The 13,281-nt window shown below is 48.8% G+C and overlaps 1 protein-coding gene across 9 annotated transcripts in view; it reads right to left on the reverse strand.

The window, feature by feature from the left end:
* The window catches only part of GATAD2A (GATA zinc finger domain containing 2A), a 129,856-nt gene that overhangs the window by 64,215 nt on the left and 52,360 nt on the right, over positions 1-13,281 (reverse strand). For 4 of the 9 annotated variants that reach the window (XM_033200362.1, XM_033200364.1, XM_033200360.1 and 1 more), the window contains exon 2: positions 11,423-11,511. The exons of the other annotated variants lie outside the window; for them this stretch is intronic. The gene's annotated coding sequence lies outside the window, so the exon portion shown is untranslated. The remainder of the gene's footprint in view (positions 1-11,422; positions 11,512-13,281) is intronic. 9 annotated transcript variants of the gene reach the window in all.

The raw sequence follows: 13,281 nt of genomic DNA on the forward strand, positions 1-13,281 counted from the left end.
CAGTAGAGTGATGTGGAAAACAGTCTGCCAGTTCCTCAAAAAGTTAAATGCAGAGTTCCCACATAAGCCTGGGCAGGGCCTGCAAGTCCACTTCTAGGTATATCCAAGAGAGGTGAATATAGGTAGTCAAACAAAAATGTGCAGGTGAATGTTAAAAGCAACATTATCTACAACAGCCAAAAACTAGAAAACAACCCAAATGTCCATCAATGGATGAATGGATAAACAAAATGTGGTCCATCTATACAATGGAATATTATTTGGCCATAAAAAGGAATGAAGCGGCCGGGCGCGGTGGCTCAAGCCTTTAATCCCAGCACTTTGAGAGGCCAAGACGGGCCGATCACGAGGTCAGAAGATCGAGACCATCCTGGCTAACACAGTGAAACCCCGTCTCTACTAAAAAATACAAAAAACTAGCCGGGCGAGGTGGCGGGCGCCTGTAGTCCCAGCTACTCGGGAGGCTGAGGCGGGACAATGGCGTAAACCCGGGAGGCGGAGCTTGCAGTGAGCTGAGATCCGGCCACTGCACTCCAGCCTGGGCGACAGAGCGAGACTCCGTCTCAAAAAAAAAAAAGGAATGAAGCTCTGATACAATGTGACTGAACATCATGCTAAGCGAAAAAAAGTCAGACAAAAAGGTCACATATTGCATGATCCCATTTATATGAAATGCCAGAAGAGGCAAACGCAGAGACAAAAAGTAGAATCAGTGGCTGCTGGGAGGGTGGAGAGCAGAGTCAAGGAAAAGGGAGTGACTGCTAATGGGGGACAAGGTTTCTTTTCACGGGAGGGGGAAAGGTAATGAAAATGTTCTAGAATTACAGGTGATGGTTGCACGATATTGTGAATGGGTTAAATGCCACTAAACAGCACACTTTAAAATGTCAAAACTGGTGAATTTTCTACCATGTGAATTTTACATGTTTTCTTTTCTTTTCTTTTTTTTTTTTTGAGGCGGAGTCTCGCTCTGTCGCCCGGACTGGAGTGCAGTGGCCGGATCTCAGCTCACTGCAAGCTCCGCCTCCCGGGTTTACGCCATTCTCCTGCCTCAGCCTCCCGAGTAGCTGGGACTACAGGCGCCCGCCACCTCGCCCGAATAGTTTTTTTTTTTTTGTATTTTTAGTAGAGACGGGGTTTCACCGTGTTAGCCAGGATGGTCTCGATCTCCTGACCTCGTGATCCGCCCGTCTCGGCCTCCCAAAGTGCTGGGATTACAGGCTTGAGCCACCGCGCCTGGCCACATGCTTTCTTAAAGAGGTGAGAAAAGAAAATAAAAACAAAAATACTAATTTCAATAGCTATGAACCCCTCTAGAGCTACTAAAATACTAACAGGCAAAAGGTTTGCTGTGACCCCGAGAGCACAGAACTGGGTCCTCCAGTAAACACGCTCCTTTTGTACAAGAAGACCCCAAACAACCACACAGCCATCAGCCATCAGGGCAAGCAGTCTCTATGTCACCACCAACCATGAGCCCCACAGAAAAACTGCAGGACTGCAGCAAGCCCACTGTACATATGGGAATTCAGGACCATCTCCCAGCGAAAGATCCAATGCCTGGGAGTATGAGAATGTGGGACACGTAAGGGAGAATTCACCAAGGAGGAGCCAAGGCAGAAAGAGGAAGTGGCCTCAGAGGGCTGGAATCACAAGAGCTACTACCAGCAGAGCCCCACCTCCACCAGGCCTTATCACAGGCCCCACACTGCCTAAAATCCAAAAACAAAACCGCCGTGGTGGCTTGTTTTTTTTTTTTTTTTTAAAGATGAGGTCTCACTCTGTTGTCCAGGCTGGAATGCAGAGTCATGATCATGGCTCACTGCAGCCTCGACCTCCAGGGCTCAAGCAATCCTCCCACCTCAACTTCCTGAGTAGCTGGGACTAAAGGTACGTACCACCACACCTGGCAAATTTTTGTACTTTTTGTAGAGACTAGGTCTCACCATGTTGCCCAGGGTGGTCTCAAACTCCTGGGCTCAAGAGATCCACCCGCCTTGGCCTCCCAAAGTGCCGGGACCAACAGGCGTGACACAGTGGTTTTACACTAACACACTATTGGGGAAGTGCCACAGGCCTCAACGTCACAAAGCATTTCACTCGTTTATTCGTCCAAACACCTGCTTAAGTTTCTACTTAGGGATCAGGAACACCCTTGGGGTGCCAACGATAGGCCTCCTACTGGGAGCTGCCTCAGGAGCCCCAAGGAGAACACTGGAGTGGGGGGTACAGCAAGCACAGCACAGACCTGAGAGAGGCAGAGCTGAAGTCCCTCACACACTGTTCGCTGGATCCCTAGATCACAGCTCTATAAGCACTACTGTTCATGAAACAGTCATGTGCAAGTCCAGCTAACCACCTACTTTGTTCACTCGTGACGGGCCACGACTGCTGTGGATGGACAATACCAACGGGGAGGGGAGAATGGTTTTTATCACAGAGTCAGGGTACCGGAGTGGTGGTCAGATGTGCCCCAGGTACTGAGCAGGAAGGGGACAGGAAGGAGGCCCAGAAGCTCATGGTGCAGAAGCTGCCCTCAGCTGTCAGTACAAAGCCAGAAAGCCTGATTCACCCCCAAGGGCCTCAGCTTCCTCACCTGTAAAATGGGAACAGTATCCACTTTATTGCTAACATTTCCTGAGGGCTCCACGAAGGGTAGCAGTGAGTGCTGTTATTACAGAAAATAAAAGTGTGTAAGAGAGGCTGTCTGGTGGGCTGACAGGCCACAGTTCCTTCTGGCAATTCCAGTCTCTGCTCATGGTTTTCTGCTTGAATTTAAACTACCCCCAGGTGGCCTCCTAAACTACCCCCAACTGGCCTCCACCTCAGCTTTTATAAATGGCCATTTCCCCTCTTCTAGATGATCCAGTCATGAAGCTCCCTGAGGGAAGACCTGGGCCAAATCCAATTTTCACACTTTTCATTAAGGAAAATTTCAAATCCACCCACAGAGTAGAGAATGGTGTGATTAACTGCAGGTGCTTACCACCCAGAGCCACGCCCACCGGGGACCACCCTCGTGTCTTCCACATGCCACTCCTTTCTCCCTCTCTCCCCTACTAGCTTCCAGGAAGCAAATCCTATGAAACATGCATTTGTGCTAAAGGGTTCAGTATTTATCTTTACACAACAAGCACGACCACAACACTGTGATCCCACCTTTGACAATTTCACAATCAACCTTCCGTCTTTGTCGGAGTCACATCTGGTTGAAATCCCTAGGTCCCCTTACTGACACAATCATAGGTTCAGACAGTTAGGATGCTTGTCCTGTTTCCCACTGTTGGTTTGGCAAATGGCGTCCCTGTGGCATAAGTCCACATGCCCCCAATTTCTCGTAAACTAGCATCTTGAGGCGTGGTGAGTGCACATCCCTGTGGAAGCACAGGACACCCTCCTTGGGGGCCAGTGGCTAGGGAGAATCACTGTCTGGACCTCACAGTCTGGACCCCCCAATTCACTAGGTGCCTGCAATCAACTTAAAATTCTGTCATATCATATTAATTTGCAAAAATACATCAATAGCTGTGCTGCCCATTAGCCATATGTGGCTATTTAAATAGACAAAATTAAACTCAGCGTCCTCAGTCATGCTATGTTAAGTGCCACGTAGGGCAGACGGTGTAGAGCATCCCTGTCACCCTAGGCAGTTCTGTGGGCCAGCACTGCCCTGCAAGGGAACCTTGCCCTCACCCACAGTCTCGTTCTTAAGAATGTGCAGCCCACAGAGAAGATGCAGGAAAAATGCCTGTTGCTTTCCTTCTACCGATTTTCAAAACGAGCTAGCTCCGTAACTCCTACCAAAGGAGACCAGTGAGTTTCTTCCTTGTCCGTTAAGCATCAAAAAGAAACTGTGGGTCTTTTTTTTTTTTTTTCTTTTTAAAGCTCAGGGAGTCCCACTACATTGCCCAGGCTAGACTCAAACTCCTGAGCTCAGGCGATCCTATGGCCTCGGCCTCCAGAACAGCTTGGATGGCAGGTGCGTATAAACACAGCCAGCTTAAAACACTTGGGTTCCTTTTTTTTTCTTTTTTTGAGACAGAGTCTTACTCTGTCACCCAGACTGGAGTGCAGTGGCGCAATCTCGGCTCACTGCAACCTCCGCCTCCCAGGCCTCCCAGGCTCAAGCAATTCTCCTGCCTCAGCCTCTCGAATAGCTGGCATTACTATCGCCCAGCTAAATTTGTATATTTTCAGTAGAGACAGGGTTTCACCATATTGGCCAGGCTAGTCTTGAACTCCTGACCTCAAATGATCCACCTGCCTCAGCCTCCCAAAGTGCTGGGATTATAGGTGTGAGCCACGGCATCCAGCCAGCCTTGGATTTTTAACACATCTAACTCAAGGGCTCCTTGTTCTTGTTCACTCTCACTTGTCCCATCCGTGCCAGTGGGGGCTCTGTGGGTCCTTTCGATACAACCCCAGAAGTGTCTTACATAATTACCACGTTCCCCAGGCAGAATTAGAATTAAGCATTTTATTTAAAGTACTTCAGGTCTTAGCCAGGTGCAGTGGTTCACACCTGTAATCCCAGCACTTTGGGAGGCTGAGGTGGGTGGATCACCTGAGGTCGGAGTTCGAGACCAGCCTGACCAACATGGAGAAACCCCGTCTCTACTAAAAATACAAAAGTAGCCAGGCGTGGTGGTGCATGCCTGTAATCCCAGCTACTCAGGAGGCTGAGGCAGGAGAATCGCTTGAAACCAGGAGGCGAAGGTTGCAGTGAGCCTGGATCGTGCCACTGCACTTCAGCACGGGCAACAAGAGTGAAACTCTGTCTCAAAAAACAAAAAACAAACAAACAAAAAACCCCAAATTTAAAAATTAGCTGGACATGGTGGTGCACCTGTTGTCCCAGCCACTTGGGAGGCTGAGGTGGAAGGACTGCCAGAGGGCACAGTGAGTTATGATCACACCACTGCACTCCAGCCTAAGTGACAGAGCAAGACCCTGCCAAAAAAAAAAAGCTAGTGCTTTGGGTTTTATATTTGCATTTTTCTTTTGTGTGGTAAATTTTGGTTCTTAATAACATTAATTACCTGTTTTTTCCTACAATATATAACAGGAATAATGCTAAACCCTGAAACCAAAACCAGGATTCCAAAAACAGCTGAAGATTTTAAGAAAGTTGTGATGGTGGCAGGCGTCTGTGATCCCAACTACTTGGGAGGCTGAGGCAAGAGAACCACTTGAAACCTGAAGGCAGAGGGTGCAGTGAGCCGAGATCGCACCACTGCACTCCAGCCTGGGTGACAGAGCGAGGGGAGGGAGGGGAGGGAAGGAAGGAAGAAAGAGAGGAAGAGAAGGAAGAGAAGGAAGAGAAGAAAGAGAAGGAAGAGAAGAAAGAAGAAGAAAGAAGAAGAGAAGGAAGAGAAGGAAGAGAAGAAAGAGAGGAAGAGAAAAGAGAAGAAAGAGAAGGAAGAGAAGGAAGAGAAGGAAGAGAAAGAAGGGAAGGAAGGGAAAGATGGGAAGGAAGGAAGGAAAGAAATTTGGCCGGGTGCGGTGGCTCACACCGTTAATCCCAGCACTTTGGGAGGCCGAGGTGGGCGGATCACGAGGTGAGGAGATTGAGACCATCCTGGCTAACACGGTGAACCTCATCTCTACTAAAAATACAAAAAATTGGCCGGGCGCGGTGGCTCAAACCTGTAATCCCAGCACTTTGGGAGGCCGAGACGGCGGATCACAAGGTCAGGAGATCGAGACCATCCTGGCTACACCGGTGAAACCCCGTCTCTACTAAAAAATACAAAAACTAGCTGGGCGAGGTGGCGGGCGCCTGTAGTCCCAGCTACTCGGGAGGCTGAGGCAGGAGAATGGCGTGAACCCGGGAGACGGAGCTTGTAGTGAGCTGAGATCCGGCCACTGCACTCCAGCCTGGGCGACAGAGCGAGACTCCGTCTGAAAAAAAAAAATAAAATAAAAAAAATAAAAATACAAAAAATTAGCCAGGCGTGGTGGCGGATGCCTGTAGTCCCAGCTACTCAGGAGGCTGAGGCAGGAGAATGGTGTGAACCGAGGAGGCAGAGCTTGCAGTGAGCTGAGACTGCACCACTGCACTCCAGCCTGGGTGACAGAGCGAGACGAAAGGAGAGGAGGGGAGGGAGGGGAGGGGGGAGGGAGGGAGGGAGGGAGGGGAGAGGAGAGGAGAGGGAGGAAAGGAAGGAAGGAAGGAAGGAGGAAGGAGGAAGGAAGGAAGGAAGAAGGAAGGAGGAAGAAAGAAAGAAAGGAAGAAAGAGGAAAGAAAAAGAAGAAAGAAAACAAAGAAAGAAAGAAAGAAAGAAAGAAAAAAGAAAAAAAAGAAATGAAGAAAGAAAAGAAAGGAAGAAAAGAAAGAAAAGACAGAAGACAGAAAACAGAAAGACAGAAAGACAGAAAGACAGAAAACAGAAAGACAGAAAAGAAGAAGAAAGAAAGAAAGAAAGAAAGAAAGAAGAAAGAAATTTGTTTGCCCCTATTGGATATCTCACTAAAACATTTACAGTCAAACTACTATGTTTTAAAGTTATCAGAAATAAGTCCTGAGAGGTTAAGTCACCAATGTGTGTCATAACTGACATGCACCTAGATTCATTCATTTTTGTCTTTGGTTTTTTTTTTTTTTCTGAGACGGAGTCTCGCTCTGTCGCCCAGGCTGGAGTGCAGTGGCCGGATCTCAGCTCACTGCAAGCTCCGCCTCCTGGGTTCGCGCCATTCTCCTGCCTCAGCCTCCCGAGTAGCTGGGACTACAGGCGCCCGCCACCTCGCCCGGCTAATTTTTTGTATTTTTAGTAGAGATGGGGTTTCACCATGTTAGCCAGGATGGTCTCCACCTCCTGACCTAGTGATCCGCCCGTCTAGGCCTCCCAAAGTGCTGGGATTACAGGCTTGAGCCACCGCGCCTGGCCTGTCTTTGGTTCTTAAGGGATTGCTTCCCCCTCCACTGCCACCACTTGGCTTTTGTTTTATAATTATGTAAAGCCTGTACATGATGCTACAAAGAGAGGACACGTGAAGAAGTCTCCCAGTGCTCCAGTGCCCTCTCCATCCCTTCTCCTGAAGGTGACCATGTGGTTCCTTTATGGTTTGTAAAAATAAAAGATAAGCAAATCCCCCTACCTTTCCTTAGGTAAGTGACAAGCACACTCCATCTCTTCTTCCTTTACATTGTTCTTTTTTCTGCTTGTCATTTCAACTAGAAATCCTGTCACCACCACAAATGAAGACATCACCTACTCCTCCCTTCACTCAAGGGCTCAGGCACCACCCTGTAGGCAGAGCCAACACCACAAGTTGCCCAGTCCAGCCACTGACACATCTAAGTCATTCCCACAGCTTTGTTTGTTTCTGGAGTGTTGTAATGAACGCAATCCTTGTCACAATCCTTCCTTATTTCTAACCATGTTTGGGACACATTTCCAGAAGTGGATTTGCTGGAGCAAAGAGTAAACACATATCATTGTTTTTTTGTTTTTTTGAGATAGGATCTCACTTTGTCACCCATGCTGGAGTGCAGTGGTATGATCTTGGCTCACTGCAACCTCCGCCTCCCGGGCTCAAGGGATTCTCCTGCCTCAGACTTCCGGGTAACTGGGATTACAAGTGTGCACCACCACACCCAGCTAATTTTGTACTTTTAGTAAAGATGGGGTTTCACCTAGTTGGCCAGGCTGGTCTCGAACTCCTAACCTCAAATGATCCACCTGCCTCAGCCTCCCAAAGTGCTGGGATTACAGGTGTGAGCCACGGTGCCTGGCCACTTGTCCTTGCGCTAGATGTTGCAAATACCCGAGAGGAGGTGTGAATTCCAGAAGCAACTACCATGGCACTACCTGACTCACACCACTAGAACAGTGTCTACTCCAGGTGCTTGCCAATTGAAAGGTCAGAAATGTCTTGATGGTGCTCCAACGTGCAGGATTCTTATATCAGAAAGACTGTGCATCATTCACATCTTGGTCAAGGCCCATGTGCATTACCTGTCCTGTGATGCAATCTGATTTTCCATGGTCACATCCATTTTTGATCCTTAACACCCAGCACTAGGCAGTGTGTGCCTGTTTAACAAAGAAGACCTGACAGGCCAAATTCAAGGGCAGACATCAAGTCCACGAGCAGGCAAGATTGCCCCTCTGCCCGCAAGAATAAATGTACACACAAGCGGGTGTTGTGTGTAGACTGTGTGCCTCAGGCACGGAAAGGAGCTGCTGGGCACACCAAGGGCCAGCCCTCCTCCAGCCCTGCTCCCTCCACCATGCCCACGTGGTCCTGGGTGACAGGAATGGGGACAGTCCAGCCGATCACAGTCCAAAACTTCCAATGAAAGCACGTGTGGGCTGGTGCTGAGTGAGACACACCCAAGAGTACGTGAAACTTGCATTTTGTGGAGAAAACCTAAAATCAATCAATATGCTGGGCTGTCTTACACATCCACAACAAAAAGTGCATACAAGCTGACACATTTATAAATACTGAAGAAATAATTACTCAAGGGTGGCTTCTGCCTGTTTGACCACTAGGCATTGTGTGCCACGACTGTTTATAGGCCTGTGCTTTTCTTTTTTTTTTTTTTTTTTTTTTGAGACGGAGTCTCGCTCTGTAGCCCAGGCTGGAGTGCAGTGGCCGGATCTCAGCTCACTGCAAGCTCCGCCTCCGGGTTTACGCCATTCTCCTGCCTCAGCCTCCCGAGTAGCTGGGACTACAGGCGCCAGCCACCTCGCCCGGCTAGTTTTTTGTATTTTTTAGTAGAGACGGGGTTTCGCCGTGTTAGCTAGGTTGGTCTCGATCTCCTGACCTCGCGATCCACCCGTCTCGGCCTCCCAAAGTGCTGGGATTACAGGCTTGAGCCACCGCGCCCGGCCAGGCCTGTGCTTTTCTATCTTCTATCAAGTCCCTTCAAGCACAGGTCAAAGGAAAACCTGGGGCAACCTCTGGAAATTCCCTTGTGAACTCCCAAACTGACTGCCTGAATGCTATGGCTAGGTCTTCCCTGCTGGCTGGCAACAGAGAAGAAGGAGGTCTCCTCCATTGATTTATTCACTAAACAAGTACCTACTGCTTAGACCATGTGCTTCTGAGTTAAGAAAGGACCAGGCAGAGGGGTGGGTACCCCGCCTGGGGTCTGGGAGAAACCAAAGCCAGTCCTGCTGCCCTCAGACAATGCCCTGGGCTGCAGGACAAGAGGCAGTCGCTTGCTTCCCTGGGCTGGCTGTGGGGCTTACCCCTCAACAAAGGAGATGAGCTCAAGCTGGGCACAGTGGCCCGCACCCGGTAGTCCCAGCTACTTGGGAGGCTGAGGTGGGAAGATCGCTTGAGCCCAGGATGTTGAGGCTTCAGTGAGCCATGAACACACCACTGCACTCCAGTCTGGGTGACAGAGCAAGACCCTTTCTCCAAAAAGGAGGTGAGCAAACATGATGACAGCTATGTGGCTTTGCGACTCTGGGTCCCTAGTCCTCCTCTCTGTCTCTGTTAATGCCTGACATCTCCCAAATAGTAGTTACAGCATAACAGCACCAAGTAATAGGCTCTGACAAGTCTCAACTCTCTGTAGGAAATTGGCACAGACTTAGAGTCCAAACTTGTCTCCAAAGAGCTTTGAGAGCCCTGTGTAAGTGTGAGGGAACATAAAATAGTGCAGACACCATGGATAACAGTCTGGTAATTCCTGAAAAACAGAAAGTTATTGTATGATCCAGTAACTGCACCCCTAGGTATATACTAAGAAGAACGCAACACAGGTATTCAAACAAAAGCTTGTACACGAATGTTAAAAGTAGCACTATTCACAATAACTAAAAAAGTAGAAACAACTCAAATGTCCATCATTGAATGAATGGATAAACAAAATGTGGTTCATCCATATAATGGAGTATCATTCAGCCATAAAAAAGAAGGAAGCACTGATTCATGCTTACAATGTGGATGAACCTCAAAAACATGCTGACTAACAGAAGGCAGACCCAAAAGGCCACTTACACAAGTGTTAAGAGTCCACTTACAATAAATGTCCACAACAGGCAAATCAACAAAGACAGAAAGTGGATTAGAGGTCATCAGGAGAAAGGGGAGGGGGGAAGATGAGGAATGACCGCAAATGACCATGCTGTTTCCTTTTGAGGTAAAGAAAATGTTCTGGAATTAAATAAATGTGGTAGTTGTAGAACTCTTGAATATATTTAAAAAAATGAATTGCAAACTTTAAATGAGTGACTCGTATGGTATGCAAATTACACCCCCAAAAATTTGTATGCCCAATACTTTGGGAGGCCAAAGCGGGAGACTTGCTTGAGGCCAGGAGTTCAAGACCAGCTTGGGCAACACAGCAAACTCCGTCTCTACAAAAAATACAAAAATTAGCTGGTTGTGGTTGCACACGCCTGTATTCCCAGCTATTCAGGAGCCTGAGGCGGGGAGGATAGCTTGAGCCCAGGAGTTCGAGGCTGCAGTGAGCTATGATTATGCCATTATACTCCAGCCTGGGTGACAGAGTGAGACCCTGTCTCAAAACATAAAAAACAAAAATGTAAGCATCAGGAAAGTTTCGTTTTGTTTGGAGGACGTTCTGGAAATGTTTTCCTGACAATCGAATCACCTGCCCATGCCCAGATTTTCTTGCCATATGAAGAAAAGAGCTGAAACCTCACAAAACTGATTGCAACACTTGTTCTATGCCATGGTCAGCACAGCGGCCACATCTCACATTGCGTGGCCGGCAAGATCCTGTTCGATGGGGCATGAACCCCGAGGCAAGTCACCTGTCAACTCTGGCTCATGTGTGTCCCTGTCTATCAAATGGAGCAGCTGACCCAGGGACTGCCTCCAAGTTCTAAGACATCTTTCAGTTTTGCATTCTTCTCCAGGTAGGTAGCCCTGGGCCAAAATATCACTGACCAGGCTTGATGGTAACAGAGAAAATCCAAGGTACCCAGCAATGCCCTGGTAGGTCTGGACAGCTCTTGACAGTCTCCGTGTAAGAGCTCCACGCAGCAGGAAAAGCTCAGCTTTGCCATGAGGCATGAGGCAAGGTAAGGGCAACCAGCTCCAAGAACCAGTACGGGCCCCTGGGCTTCGCGGTGATGAAGGAAAAAATCTAACGGCATCTATCAGTGTTGGGAAATCATGGGAATGGCCAGAGGGCAAAGGCCACTGGCCAGGATTATCCTCTGCCCCTGCCCCTCAGAGAGGACAGGCTCATCTTATTTAGACCTAGGGTTTTCAAATGAATGACCAATTAGAATGGTTTCTTTTTCCCCTAGACCTGAGACCTGTCAGGCAGCCCCATACAGATGGCGCAGTGTGCAATCCCAGAGGGCCTGCCTCCCTCCATCTTCTCCAGCAGGTGGCTAAAGCAGCACTCAGTTTAAAGTGTCCAAGAAGCTGACTGAAGCCTGCTAAATGCGTGGAACCTTCACTCCACAGACACTATACCCCAAGCACTCACCTGGCTTCGGGGTATGGGGTGCTGGTCCTACCAGTTGGCCATGGCCACGGCGACGTCAAAAGGCTACTTGAGACAACGTGCTGACCAACCTAAAGCGAAGGACAGAGAAAGAAACACTGTGTTTCCAAGGAAGGTTTCTGGAACATACTGGCATTTCTAAAATGTCTCTAACCCCTGGAATTACATAGCAAAATTTCAGATTTCCAGAGTTTTGCCTCAGCTACCTTCCACAACGGGGACAGAAGAAGGAGACAAATTTCTGCTGATCTCTGAGGTATGAAACAATACAGTGCTAACCAATAAACACCAACATCCCAGACACTGTCTTCACCAATACAGATGGTGACATAAAAAGCAACTACATGGCCGGGCGCGGTGGCTCAAGCCTGTAATCCCAGCACTTTGGGAGGCCGAGACGGGCGGATCACGAGGTCAGGAGATCGAGACCATCCTGGCTAACAAGGTGAAACCCCGTCTCTACTAAAAATACAAAAAGAAACTAGCCGGGCGAGGTGGCAGGCGCCTGTAGTCCCAGCTACTCGGGAGGCTGAGGCAGGAGAATGGCGTAAACCTGAGAGACGGAGCTTGCAGTGAGCTGAGATCCGGCCACTGCACTCCAGTCCGGGCGACAGAGCGAGACTCCGCCTCAAAAAAAAAAAAAAAAAAAAAAAGCAACTACATGATGAAATACAATTATTTTTGTCTTTCAACTACCGAATACAGATAAACGGCTCAAGTTTCCCACCCCTGCCCCACCCAGACGGAGTTTCACTCTTATGCCCAGGCTTGAATGAAGTGGCACAATTTCGGCTCACTGCAACCTCTGCCCCCTACGTTCACACGCTTCTCCTGCCTCAGCCTCTAGAGTAGCTGGGTCTACAGGTGCCCACCACTATGCCCGGCTAATTTTTGTATTTTTAGTAGAGATGGGGTTTCACCATGTTGGCCAGGCTGGTCTCAAACCCCTGACCTCAGGCGATATACCCACCTCAGCCTCCCAAAGGGCTAGGATTACAGGCACGAACCACCGTGCCCGGCCCACGGTTTTATTATAATAGTAATGACATTAAAAACAGAAATAGGCCAGGTACGGTGGCTCACGCCTGTAGTCCCAACACTTTGAGAGGCCAAGGCATGATTGCTTGAGCCTAGCAGTTTGAGACCAGCCCGGGCAACACGGTGAAACTCTGTCTCTACAAAAAAATACAAAACTTAGCCAGATGTGGTGGTGTGTGCCTATGGTCCCAGCTACTTGGGAGGCTGAGGTGGGAGAATCACCTAAGCCCGGGAGGTTGAGGCTGCAGTGAACCCAGATCCCACCACTGCACTCCAACCTGGGCGACAAAGTGAGACCCTGTCTCAAAAAACAACCCAGAAACAGTAACACCTAGCATTTAATAGGTACTTAGTTCCAGGTACTGTGCTCACATAGCATCTCTGAATCTCCAAGGCAACCATAGAGGCAGGTTCCTGGATCATGCCCATTTTACAGATAAGGGATCTGATATGTTTGATCTTCAGGAACTTGCCCAGGGTCACAGAGCACACAGGCAGCACCCAGGGTTCACCCAGGTCTCATTCTCCAAATGTAACCTCCCCACCATCATGTTCTCTGTCATGGACCCCAGGGAAACCAGCCACCATTCCTGGTGGAGGCAGTACTAGGTTTATCCTCAAGATGAGGGCATGATGTGCCTGGGAATGGGCAGACTTCACCCTCCAGACTGAGAGGGCTTCACCTCCAAAACCAAAGGTCATGGTCATCCCCATGGGATGCTGTCCAGAGAGGAAGAGGCTGCCTGTCTTATAGACAGGAAAACTAAGGCTCAACAATGTTCAGGAACTTCTCTTCCAAGGTC

This window comes from Trachypithecus francoisi, unplaced genomic scaffold (assembly GCF_009764315.1).
Source record: "Trachypithecus francoisi isolate TF-2019V2 unplaced genomic scaffold, Tfra_2.0 Lachesis_group5, whole genome shotgun sequence".
Lineage (NCBI taxonomy): Eukaryota > Metazoa > Chordata > Mammalia > Primates > Cercopithecidae > Trachypithecus > Trachypithecus francoisi.